The sequence below is a fragment of the Carcharodon carcharias genome, chromosome 6, assembly GCF_017639515.1.
Source record: "Carcharodon carcharias isolate sCarCar2 chromosome 6, sCarCar2.pri, whole genome shotgun sequence".
In the NCBI taxonomy this organism is placed as follows: domain Eukaryota; kingdom Metazoa; phylum Chordata; class Chondrichthyes; order Lamniformes; family Lamnidae; genus Carcharodon; species Carcharodon carcharias.
The window spans coordinates 174,150,642-174,163,238 of record NC_054472.1 but is presented as its reverse complement, the minus strand read 5'-3'; the positions used below and the strand labels follow the sequence as shown (position 1 = coordinate 174,163,238).

General features: G+C 43.1%; 1 protein-coding gene across 1 annotated transcript in view; it reads left to right on the top strand.

The window, feature by feature from the left end:
* Positions 1–12,597, top strand: part of LOC121279061 (piezo-type mechanosensitive ion channel component 2-like) — a 1,076,252-nt gene that overhangs the window by 105,276 nt on the left and 958,379 nt on the right. The gene's annotated exons all lie outside the window — the stretch shown is intronic.

Here is a 12,597-nt window from a genome sequence, read left to right as displayed (position 1 = left end):
TCACTGCACATCCACAGGCAGGATTTAATTAATAACTTGTCCCTTCTCATGTGACAGAGGCAGATGAGGGGACATGTTTTATTACATTATGTATTTCTTTTTTTTTTTAAATGCTTCATCATCCTGAGGCAGATCTGTCGCGCTTGCCCCACTTGCCCTCCTCTCCCTGCCCACACAGACAATGCTGAGCACTGCGGTTCATATTTCACGCTGGGCCAAGCACGCCTGACAAGAGTGAAATTTTGCCTAAGGGGGTGAAAGGTTATCGGGGGTAGGCGGGAGGTTACAATCTGATCAGCCATGAACTTATTGAATGGCAGAGCAGGCTTGAGGGGCAAGTGTCCTACTCCTGCTCTTAATTTGTATGTTGCTTTGTATGTTTGTATTCCAACATACTGCATCAGTTCCAACCCTAACTCTCACCATTTAATTCTTAATTATTTGGTAACCAAGAGTTAGAACAGTGGCTACATTTTAAAAGTAGTTCATTGGCTCTAAAACACTTTGGGGTATCTTGAGGTCATGAAAAAATGCTTTGCATTTTTTGGTGTTTTATTTCATATGAACATACAAACATACATAAAAACATATGAAAATACGAATTAAGAATTAAGAGTAGGAGTAGCCACTTTTCCCATTTACAGCAAAACGACGATTTAAAAAAACAAAATATTGAGATTCTTGTGACTGCATAAAATATTTGTTCTTTGTAGCCCACTGCTAGCTAACTGAAATTATTACATTATTTTATATGCAGTCTGTAAAACAGACACTAGCTTCATAATATATATATATATATAAGACACAAGTACCTTATGTATTTTGCAGCAGATATTTTTTATTTTCGGAAAATGACCTGCTACTCAAATTGACTTGATAAATAATACTTCTGGATTTTCAAAGTGGTTATAGTTTCAGCCAAACAATCCTGTGGGTTTTTCCTGAAGGTAATATCCTTTCCTAAAGTATAACAGTTCTCCTGGCAATTTCTTATTGCTACTGTAATAGTTTATATCAGTATGCTAAAAATAGCATCGGTATGTACGGAGAGTGACTTTGAAGAATTATAGAATTACAAGGCAGTTTTATTATTTTTTCATAAGGAATAATGATTAGGATTTATTTTAAAATGATAAGGACAATTTTCCAACAGGCAATTATTCTGTTGTTGACAGAATTTGGTTGAATGAGCCAGTACTGAAGGGGTGCTGGGGCAATTTTCAAAGTTTCACCTGCCTGTTTACCAATGATTATCTGGATGGCTTCACCCACTCATTCTGTATCCAAAATATGCCCAACACCAGCAAAGCAAATTAAATGGCATCTCACTTGCTGTTTCTAGAACACTGGCTGTGTTGTTTGTCTACAAAACAATAGTTGCTGCATGTCAAAAGCTAGCTGTTGACTATCAATACTTTGGGATGTCTTCAGGACACGAAAAGCATGACATAAGTGCACTTTATTTCACTCTTTACTTTCTGACTCAGACCCTGCCAGCCCTGCACTCTGACCATGTTTCGGTTGGAACTTACTGCTGTTTAGCTCATTCAGTTCCTTTTGAATGGGAGCATAATTATTCTTGCATTGAGTCTGTTAATGAAGGTGATCAGCAGGTCCTTAAAACTTTCAATCTTTAGGCAGAAATATCACCCATCAGCAGTTATTTCCATTACATTCTGTTGGGAAGAGGAAGTGGCTAATTAAAGTTTTTTGCATTTGTTCATGGGATTTCATGCTGGTATTTATTGCCTATCCAATTGCCCTTGAGAATGTGGCCATGAACAACTTTCTTGCACTGCTGCAGTCCTTGAAGTGTGGGTACTCACAAAAAATTGTTTAGGGAGGGAGTTCCAGGATTTTTACTCAGCAACAGTGAAGGAATGATGATGTATTTCCAAGCCAGGATGGTGTGTGACTTGGAGGAGAACTTGGGCCAGGATTTTTCCTATGTCGGGCGGGCTGGGTGGGAGTGGGTGGGGGTGAGTGTGGAGCCAATCGCCGCCCATGACCGGTTCCGTGCTGCCTTTTACGCGGGCGGGCCAGCATTCGTGCAAAAGAATGCAGCAATCTCCCTGAAGCATGGAGCTGCCTCAGGGAGATTGAATGTATATTAAAATAATTAAAGAAATGATGTAAAAATGTATTTAAACATGTCCCCTCATGTGACTGTGTCACATGAGTGGGGACATGTTTTTATATTTGTAGAAATGTATTTATTTATTTAATAAAAGTTTAAGGATGAGGTCTCCTGAAAAATGCGAAGGCTGCTTGGGCTTTTTGCCTGCCTGCCAATCTTAAGGGCTCAGTCAATTTCTTAATGGCCGTAATATGTGTCTGCCGAATGAAATATTGCGATGGCATGCAATGAAGCTAGGATGCACGCCTGATGCCATCGCGCATCATTTTACAAGTCGGCGTGTCGGGCCCGTCCCTGCATGACGACTGGAAAATTCTGCCCTTGGTGTTCCCATGCGCCTGCTGCCTTTTTTCTCCGAGCTGGTAGGTGTCGCAGGTTTGGAAGGTGCTGTTGAATGAAGCTTGGCAAGTTGTTACATATTGTGCATCTTGTAGACTGCTGCCATTGACTGCCAGTGGTGAAGGGAGTGAACGTTTAAGGTGGTGGATAGGGTGCGAATCAAGTGGCTGCTTTGCCCTAATATAAAGTACCAAAATATACAAGAATTGTGGAAGTTTTTTTTATTTCTTTACATTTTATGTAACGTTTGGAGTATTAAGTTTCAGATATTTGGAGTTTTTTTAATTTCACAGCTAATGTTTCTGTTACGATTTTTTAAAAAATCATCCAAAGTTTTGAATATGAATTGTTTTTTCCTTTAATTCTGCAGCTTTTCTCAGTCTAAGAAATGAATGTTTATGTAGCGAGAGAAGCATTAACAAATGTTACCAATTGTACAGAAGACTTTTGCAACTATTTTGCGGAACATGAAGAGACTTTAAAAAAGTAGGATCTATAAAGTGTCTCTGATGGCACCACTATACTTACCATCTTGGGGGCATCATTGTATCTCACTGGAAGATAAAACAAGTGCAAGATACTTTATTGAGTCAAAACTATCTGACCAGGGGTTCAGGTTAAACTCAGGCTTGGTGGGAACCTGGTGGCTCCAGGGGGCTGAACCTTCGGCTCGGCGAGCAGTGGCGGTGCACGTCATTCAGTCTTTGGGCAGAATTTTTTGCCTACCAGGTGGGTGGGCCCGGTGGGCCCGACTCAATCTCCGGCGGGTGGGGAGCCAATCCCCGCCGGAGAAGCAGGCCCTGCCGCCATTTTAAGTGGGCGGGCCAATTAAAGCCCGCCCAGCGTCACGCCCGGCGGGAAGCGCTATGCGCTTCCTGCGCGGGTGGGGGGTATTCCCCAAAAGCGAGATTGCGCTCTTTCGCGCATGCGCACAAAAGAGTGCACATTTCCCTGAGGCGAAGTGCTGCCTCAGGGAGATCGCTGAAAGTTATACAGACATTAAAATGGGGAAGAAACAGTCCTTAACATGTCCCCCTCATATGACAATGTCACACGAGATGGGACGTTAGTAAATTTCACAAAAACTTTATTACACTTTTTTAAACCCTACATGAAATGTAATCCCGCCAGTGGGTGAGGTTTCATGTTTTTTCTAATGCTTGCCAGATTCCTGGCCTGTCTTAAGATTGGACGAGCAGGTCCTTTAATTGTTTTATTGATCCTGTCAATGGCCTCATTGGGATGAGGTTCCATGAATGATTTTAAATTTTGAAAGAAATTTTTATTGGAAATTAATGCACGTGTCCCAGCTCATGTGACAGTTTCACGTGCACGCGCGTGAAAGAACGCACTGCTGACTCAGACAACCTCCTCCCCCCCCGCACAGGGAGCGCACAGTGCTTCCAGGTGCACATCACGCTGGGCAGGCCAATTAAAATGGTCCAATTAAAACGAAAAATGGCAGTGCGGACCCGATCGGGGACGCTGATTGTGTCTGCGCCCACCCGGGCCCACTCCCGCACCACCTGCCTTACAGGCAGAAAGTTTTGCCCCAGAGCTGGTAAGTAACTGAGGGCAATTTAATTACCCACTTGGATAGTTGTGCCAAGTGATCAAGTTTTAAATAGCTCACACTGTCAGGCTGTCAGCTGGACCATTTGGTCAGAACGTTGTGGACCACTCTCAAGCTGGGGCAGCATTTTCCCGTGGCGAGTGGGGGCACGGGGCCCTCTCACCAACGCATAACATGGCGCGCGGTGATGTTGGGCGGGCGTCCCAACGTCACAGCAAGTCATTCAGATATTCAGTTCCGAACCGGCTGTGTGCCCGCCGGGCTGTCAAATGTCTGTTAAGGCCTGTTAAAAAGTAATTAAAGTAATTAACTGAGCTGCCTGTCCAACCACGGGCAGGATGAGGTTTCATGAAGGGTTTATTATTTAAATTAAAATTTTTGAAATAAATAATGGACATGTCCCAGCACATGTGACAGTTTAACAAGAGGGGACATGTCCTTAAATTTTTTTCCCACCTTTATTCAAATTTCTGAAACTTAAAACAAATCCCCCTGAGGCATGGAGGTGCCTCAGGGAGATCTCTGCACTGAAAGAGTGCAGGAAACCATTCAAGGAATTCCACCTTCCCACCCGCACAGGGAGCGCTCAGCGCTTCCAGGCACACATCACGATGGGTGGGCCTTAATTGGTCTGCCCACATAAAATGGCAGCACAGACCCGATCAGGGGTGTCGAGCGGGTTCGTGCCTGTCCCCCACCTGCCACCGCAAAACCCCCCTGGCGGGGGAAATTTCTGGCGTTGAGCAAAAAGATCTTGTTTGATTCCCCAATGTAGTAGTGAGAGAATGCTGCACTGTCAGTTGTTCTGTTTTTGATTAGATGTTAAATGGAGGTCCTTTCTCCCCTCTCAGGCGGAAAAGATCCCAAAGCAATATTTCAAAGAAGAGTTGAGGAGTCCTTGTGTCCTGGCAGACATTTCTGTTCTATAATCAAGTATATATATATGTATATACTTACAGGCCTGAATTTTTCCCATGGCGGGCAGGCTTGGCGGGAGCGGGAGGGGGCAGTCGCGGAGCTGACTGCTGCCCATGATTGGCTCGGCACCACGATTTCATGCGGGCAGGCCAATTAAGGCCCGCCCAGTGTGGATCGCGCGCAGTAGTGCTAAGCACTACTTGTGCGGGGGGAGGGAGAGTCGGGTCCAGCGCTCTTTTGCACAGAGTTGCCTCAGGGAGATTGAAGCGCTTTTTAAAGAAATTATTAAAAACATTAAAAATTTAATGAAACATGTCCCCTCATATGACTGTGTCACATGAGATGGAACTTGTTTTTATTTTTCAAGAAAAGTTTTTATTCAATTTGTAAATCTATAGGAAACCTCATCCCGGTCATGTATGAGGTTTCCTAAAAAACATAAAAGTTGCTTGTCATTTTCACCTGCCCGCCAGCCATTAGGTTGGATGGGCAGCGTAAATTTGGAGTTAATTAGTATATTAATGGCCTTAATAGGCCTTTCAATTATCAGCGGGTGCGCAGCTGACTCTGGCACACACCTGCTGAATGAAATAGCGTGAGACTGCGTGATGAAGTCGGGATGCACGTCCAATGTCATCGTGCATCATTTTACATTCTGCTCTGTCAGGCCCAATGTAAACTCCTGGCCGTAAGCAACTTAGTTATTTATGTGTGATAAGAATGTGTATAAGAAAATAGTGAAGAACGGTTAATGTCCAATATAAGTCAACAGATAGTGTATCAATGATAATTGGAATTGATGTATTCTGTGCTGTATATAGTAGATAATTTATTACACAAACATAAAGGCCAGGATTTACCCCTCAGTGATTTGGGGGCGGGGCCTGGTCGCCGAGGGGAAAATGACACGGGATGACGTCGGGAGGAATCAGGCCAGTCCATTTAACTTCTTAGGAAGGTGGGCGGACAGCGAAATCAGCCATCCGCCCGCTGACCTGTCAATGGCCAATTGAGGCCATTGACAGGCTAGTTAAAGTAATTAAAAACCTGCCCGTCCAAGCTTAAGGCTGGCAGGCAGGTCAGGAGCCCCAGTGGGCTCCAGATTATTGATGAAACTTCATCCACTGGCAGGATGAAGTTTCATGTCCATATTTTAAAAAAATAATAAAGTTTATGTGGTCTTTATTAACAAGTCCCATCTTGTGTGACATTGTCACATGAGGGGGAAATGTTAATAATTTTTTAATTTTTGTATTTTTAAAGTTTTTCGGACTGTCACTGGTCTCCCTCAGACAGGACTTTGTCTCAGGGAGAAGTGCGAAAGAGCGCACTTTGACAGTTGGGGCCTCCCTCTGCCCCCTGCACAGGAAGCGTATAGCGCTTCCCGTCGGAGATGCTGCTGGGTGGGCCTTAATTGGCCCGCCCACTCAAAATGGCAGTGGGCCCTGTTTCAGTGGCGGGGGTCAGCTGCCCACCCGCCGCCAAGCCGGTGGGGCCCGCCCACCATCCAAGGGCAAGATTCTGCCCAAAAATTTGGACTGACAGTTATTAATTATGGGGAGATGGTGGTAATGTCGCTGAACTAGTAATCTAGCAGCCCAGACTAATCCTCTTGGTAGAATGAGTTCAAATCCCACCACAGCAGCTGGTGGAATTTGAATTCAATTAATCTGGAATCAAAAGCTCACCTCAATAATGGTGACCATTACAACTGTCATTGATAATTGTAAAACTCATTTGGTTCACTAAGGAAATCTGCTACTGTTATCTGGTCTGGCCTAAATGTGACTGCAGACCTGCAGCAATATAGTTAGCTCTTAACGGCCTTTTGAAATGCTAGCAAGCCACGCAGATGGAAGGGCAATTAGGGGCCGGAAAGAAATGCTGGCCTTGCCAGCAATGCACACATCCCATGAAAGAGTGGAAAAAAAAACTGTGATTAGCTTTGAGATATTACAGTAGCTGAAATCTGACAAAATCAACAACACCTAAATACTACAAGTAATTTTTTATTCTTTATGAATCTCAAAACCCTTGAATTATTTGAGACTATAGCGTTTTGGATTAATGATTTTAGTTGGAGCCGATCAGATTTCATAAACTTCCCCCCGTTGGTTGGGGGGAGGTGGTGGGGTTGTGTGGGGGTGGGCAGGGGAGGGTGTGAACCTGATCGGCGTCCCCAGTCGGGGCCGCGCCGCCATTTTATGTGGGCAGGCTAATTAAGGCACACAGTGAGACGTGCACCCGAAAGCAGTGAGCACTCCCTGTGTCGGGGCCTGCGCTCTTTCGCGTACGTGCATTCTTACTTACTTTAATTAGTTTCTTTATGGCTTTAATAGGCTTTTTACAGTTCAGCGGGCGCGCAGCCAACTTGGCTGCGCACCCGCCAAACTTAAAATCTAAATGATGCGTGGTGACATCGGGACGTCTGGCCGAGGTTACCGCCCGTCATTTTATCTGTCGGCGAGCAGGCCCCGCCCCTGCTTGCCAACCCAAAAATTATTCCCTTGGAGTAGTTGGTACTTGCAGGGAGCTGTTTTCTGTGTTGGGATTATTGATCAAAGATAGTATTTTGGGAGGCAAAGTTGCAGGGAAGAGTGCAGACTAGAATGCAGGCGTCCTGCCAAGGATTTTAATAAATTCCAGATGTTTTCAGAACTGAAATGGTAGTATTACATTTCGGCAAAAACGCTGAAATAGATTAAACTTCATGTACAAAGGCATTACAGTTCCTAGTACAACAGCCATCTGCAAAAATGTGTAACTATTCATCCAGAATCTAAAGCACAGCCTGTAAGAGAATCATTGATGTGTTGACAAGAGTACATGTAAACAGAGCATGAATTTTAGTCCGTGACTCATGAGTGCCCTTTCAGTGAGTGTCTGCAGGCACATCAGTAAAAGGTCAGTAACATAATACAAAATGCTGCACATTGTGATTCCTTTTTGCTGGATTATAAAAAAAACTTGAGTTTTATTATTAAAAATGTATTATTCTCATTGAATGTAATTTTATGCCAACAATAAAAGGAACCTAATGACAGTTACACAGATTTTGTTTAGGTATTGGCTACATTTTTATAGATGTTCTATTTCAGTGAAGGAGGTAACATTTTTTGGAAGCAAAGCAATATGATTGTTGTGTTTCTTAAAACTTCTTGCTTGATGTTAACATCTGTTGTTGAGTAAGCAACCTTCTCAGAATTCAGGAAGAGACATGTATGTGTCATTCAGTACCCTGGTGAAGAAGAAAGAAATATTGTTTAAGTGCAGTTCTAACAGTAGTTCCTGAACACGTTACCTGAACTGTTATAGTAGTTTTAGTACAGATAAAATGATAGAAATACAAACCTATTAATGAATACAGTGAATTTTAAGGAACTGATTTTCCTCTTTTGCTTGGTATAAGGAATTACCAGGGCACATCATACAGAAGAAAAGTGGATAGGATAAATCATAAACCTGTATTAGATCCTGCCCAATTTTCCATCAATTAATAGATATAACATCAGCTTGCAGCTGTTTTGGGCATTTGAACTTCTCTGCCTGTCCTTTCTCTTTGCACTTCACACATGTGCTTCTATTTGCCAAATGTAATAAGTGTAAAATTTGCTCCGAAATGATCTGTACTTTTTCCTAACTTCACATTTTTCTTGAAACCGCTGACTATTGCTGGTATACTATTGAAAAGGTTCCGGCACTCCACTTTATTGAAGTGGAGGTTCTTTGTGAGTTTAGAAAGTGAGTGTTGGCAGGCTATTGGACTGTGGAGGCCATCAGTGGGATGCTTAACCCTGGTTTTGCTTAATATTTGCATATTAGTAGCTTTCAAAAGGAATTTGGATAATTACTTAAAAAGTAAAATATTTGCAGGACTATGATAAAAGAGCAGGGGAGTTGGACTAATTGTCTCTCTTTTCCAAAGAGCTGCTCCTTCTGTGTAGTCCGATTCTATGATTCCCCCTTTCTACATTAGCAGAAATGTGGTTGATACTTGCCCTTTGTGTGCTCAGTCCAGTTGTGCTTCAGCTTCTGCCATCCAAGGCTATCAGCTAGCTCAGACTGGAAATTAAGTCTATCCAATGTCAGTGTGAGTGATAAGATGTAATGATATACAAAAGCTCATTCTTTAGAATTGATATACGCTTTAGTGAGTAGTTTTTAAAACTATTCATGTACATAACATAATGGGCCATGATAATAAAATGGTTGTTATGACCAATATAATTAATGCAGCTGCTTTTAAGTGGTTTAGGTAAGACTACAATTAGAGAAAAAAGATTAACAAAATTTAAATCACTTAATTTAACATTTCTCAAAATCTGATTGTAATCAACTAAATGTATTTATGTAGCAGAGCCCACACAGTTCAGCAATAAGAGGTCGTTATTAATGATTTCAGAAATGATGCTCTAAAATACTTCTATTGTAAACTAACAGAAGCTAGAAGTCATTTTGTTGCTGACAATGGAGGGTATACAATAGTGAATCATCTCTATTAACATCATTGTGAGGATTATCTACTATGTTTGTGACCTACCTCATTTTCTGCAAGTTAAATGTAGTTAGTTAGAAGAACATCTGGATAATGTCTTTCTGCTTTGCCAACTTTGCTTCAAAGAAGCAGAGCCAGTCTGAAAGGCAGTTTTGTTCAAAATTAATACATAGGACTAAAATAAATCATTATAAACTGTGCTAGCTTTTTAGTATCTCCCAAAAGATAATCAAAATGACAAAAAGAGGTACTTTTAATGATATTAGTTCTTCACTTTCAATTCAGTCCAAATATTTTTTTAAAGAGCAAATTGTGTAACTATCTTAACAAGATCTTACTCTAAAACAGTTATTTGATAAAATTCAGTACTACTATAAATGATTTGGATTGATTTACATTAAAGCTTTCTTAGCCTGAAGTGATAAGTATCTGGCAAGACAAACCTAATTACTAGCCTTCTATGATTGCTGTGGTACATGTTCTGAATTTTCACTTGGGATGTGACTGACAACATCCCAGCAGTAGTACTGAAGACTTGTGATCCAGAACTACCCGTGCCCCTAGCCAAGCAGTTCCAGTCATGCTACAACATTGGCATCTACCCAACAATGTGGATAAGTGTCCAGGTATGTCTTGCTTGCAGAAAATGAGATAAATCCAATCTGGCCCATCAGCCTATTCTCGGTCATCCGGAAAGTGGAAGGTGTAATTGTAGCAGAACTGACTCACCTCTGAGTTTCAGGCAACATAAATGCAGGGGCCTGGATTGCAGCTTGTCACAGAGTGTAGCTTGAGCACGGACTGTGAAGTTGGGAGTTTGGTGAGCGAGGGAATCTTGAGGGTTAAGCCCTTCTTAAAATTTCCTCTTGTTTGCTTTTGGAAATGCTAATCCATTTCACTAAAATTTACTGTTTAAGTTAGGTTTAAGTTTCTTCCAGCCTAAAGCAGGGATAAACAAACATTCAGCACCATTTGCAACTCCTCAGATACTGAAGCAGTCCATGTCCAATTTCAGCAAGATCTAGGCAATATTCAGGCTTGGGCTGACAAGTGGCAAGTAACATTCATGCCACACAAGTGTCAGGCAATGACCATCTCCAACAAGAGAGAATGTAACCATCATCCCATGACATTCAATGACATTAACATCCCTGAATCCCCCACTATCAACATCCATTGACCATATATTGAACTGGACTAGTCATATAAATAGTGTGGCTACAAGAGCAGGTCAGAGGCTAGGAATTCCATGGCGAGTGACTCATCTGACCCCACAAAGCCTATCCAGCATCTACAAGGCACAAGTCAGGAGTGTGATGGAATACTCTCCACTTGCCTGGATGAGCACAGTTCCAACAACACTCGAAGCTTGATATCATCCAGGACAAAGCAACACGCTTGATTTTTTTAAGGTTCTTGATTGGTAAGGGGATCAAGGGTTACGGGGATCAAAGGTTCTTGATTGGTAAGGGGATCAAAGGTTACGGGGAAAAGGCGGGAGAATGGGGTTGTGACACATATCAGCCACAATTGAATGGCGGAGCAGACCTCGATGGGCCGAATGGCCTAATTTCTGCTCCTATGTCTTATGGTCTTATGGTCTTAATATTCTTTCATGTGATATGGGCTTCACTGGCTGGGCCAGCATTTATTGCCCATCCGTAGTTGCCCTTGAGAAGGTGGTGGTGAGTTGCCTTCTTGAACCGCTGCAGTCCATGTGGTGTAGCCATACCCACAGTGCAGTTAGGAAGGGAGTTCCAAGATTTTGACCGAGCGACAGTGAAGGAATGGCGATATTTTTCCAAGTCAGGATGGTGAGTGACTTGGAGAGGAACTTCCAGGTGGCGGTGTTCCCATCTACCTGCTGCCCTTGTCCTTCTTGATGGTAATGGTTCTTGGTTTGGAAAGTGCTGTCGAAGGAGCCTTGATGAATTCCTATAGTGCATCTTGTAGATGGCATACACTGCTGCTACAGTGTGTTGGTCATGGAGGGAGTGAAGGTTTCTGGATGTGTTGCCAATCAAGTGGGCTGCTTTCTCCTGGTCAGTGTCAAGCTTCTTGAGTGTTTTGGGAGCTGCACTCATCCAGGCAAGTGGGGAGTATTCCATCACACTCTGGACTTGTGCCTTGTAGATGGTGGACATGCTTTGGGGAGTCAGGAGATGAGTCACTCGCCACAGGATTCCTACCCTCTGACCTGCTCTTGTAGCTACAGTATTAATATGGCCAGTTCAGTTCAGCTTCTGGTCAATGGTAACCCCCAGAATATTGATAGTGGGGGGATTCAGTGATGGTAACGCCATTGAACATCAAAGGGTGATGGTTGGATTCTCTCTTGTTAGAGGTGGTCATTGCTTGACACTTGTGTGGCACGAATGTTACTTGCCATTTGTCAGCCCAAGCCTGGATATAGTCCTGGTCTTTCTGCATTTGGACATGGATTGCTTCAGTATCTGAGGAGACGCAAGTGGTACAGAACATCATGCAATCATCAGCGAACATCCCCACTTCTGACCTTATTATGGAAGTAATGTTATTGATGAAGCAGCTGAAGGTGGTTGGGCCTTGGACACTACACTGAGGAACTTCTGCAGTGATGTCCTGGAGCTGAGATGACCGACCTCCAACAACCACAACCATCTTCATTTATGCTAGGTGTGACTCCAACCAGCGAAGAGTTTTCCCCCGATCCCCATTGACTCCTGTTTTGTTAGGGCTCCTTGATGCCACACTCAGTCAAATTCTGCCTTGATGTCAAGGGCAGTCACTCACACCTCACGTTGGGAATTCAGCTCTTTTGTCAATGTTTGAACCAAGGCTATAATGAGGTCAGGAGCTGAGTGGCCCGGCAGATCCCAGACTGGGTGTCAGTGAGCAGGTTATTGTTAAGGAAGTGCAGCTTGATAGTACTGTTGATGACCCCTCCCATTATTTTTCTGATGATGGAGAGTAGACTGATGGGGCGGTAATCGGCCGGGTTGGATTTTTCCTGCTTTTGTGTACTGGACATAGCCGAGCAATTTTCCACATATCCGGGAGATTGCCAGTGTTGTAGCTGTACTGGAACAGCTTGGCTAGGGGTGCAGCAAGTTCTGGAACACAAGTCTTCAGGATTATTGCCAGAAAATTGTCAGG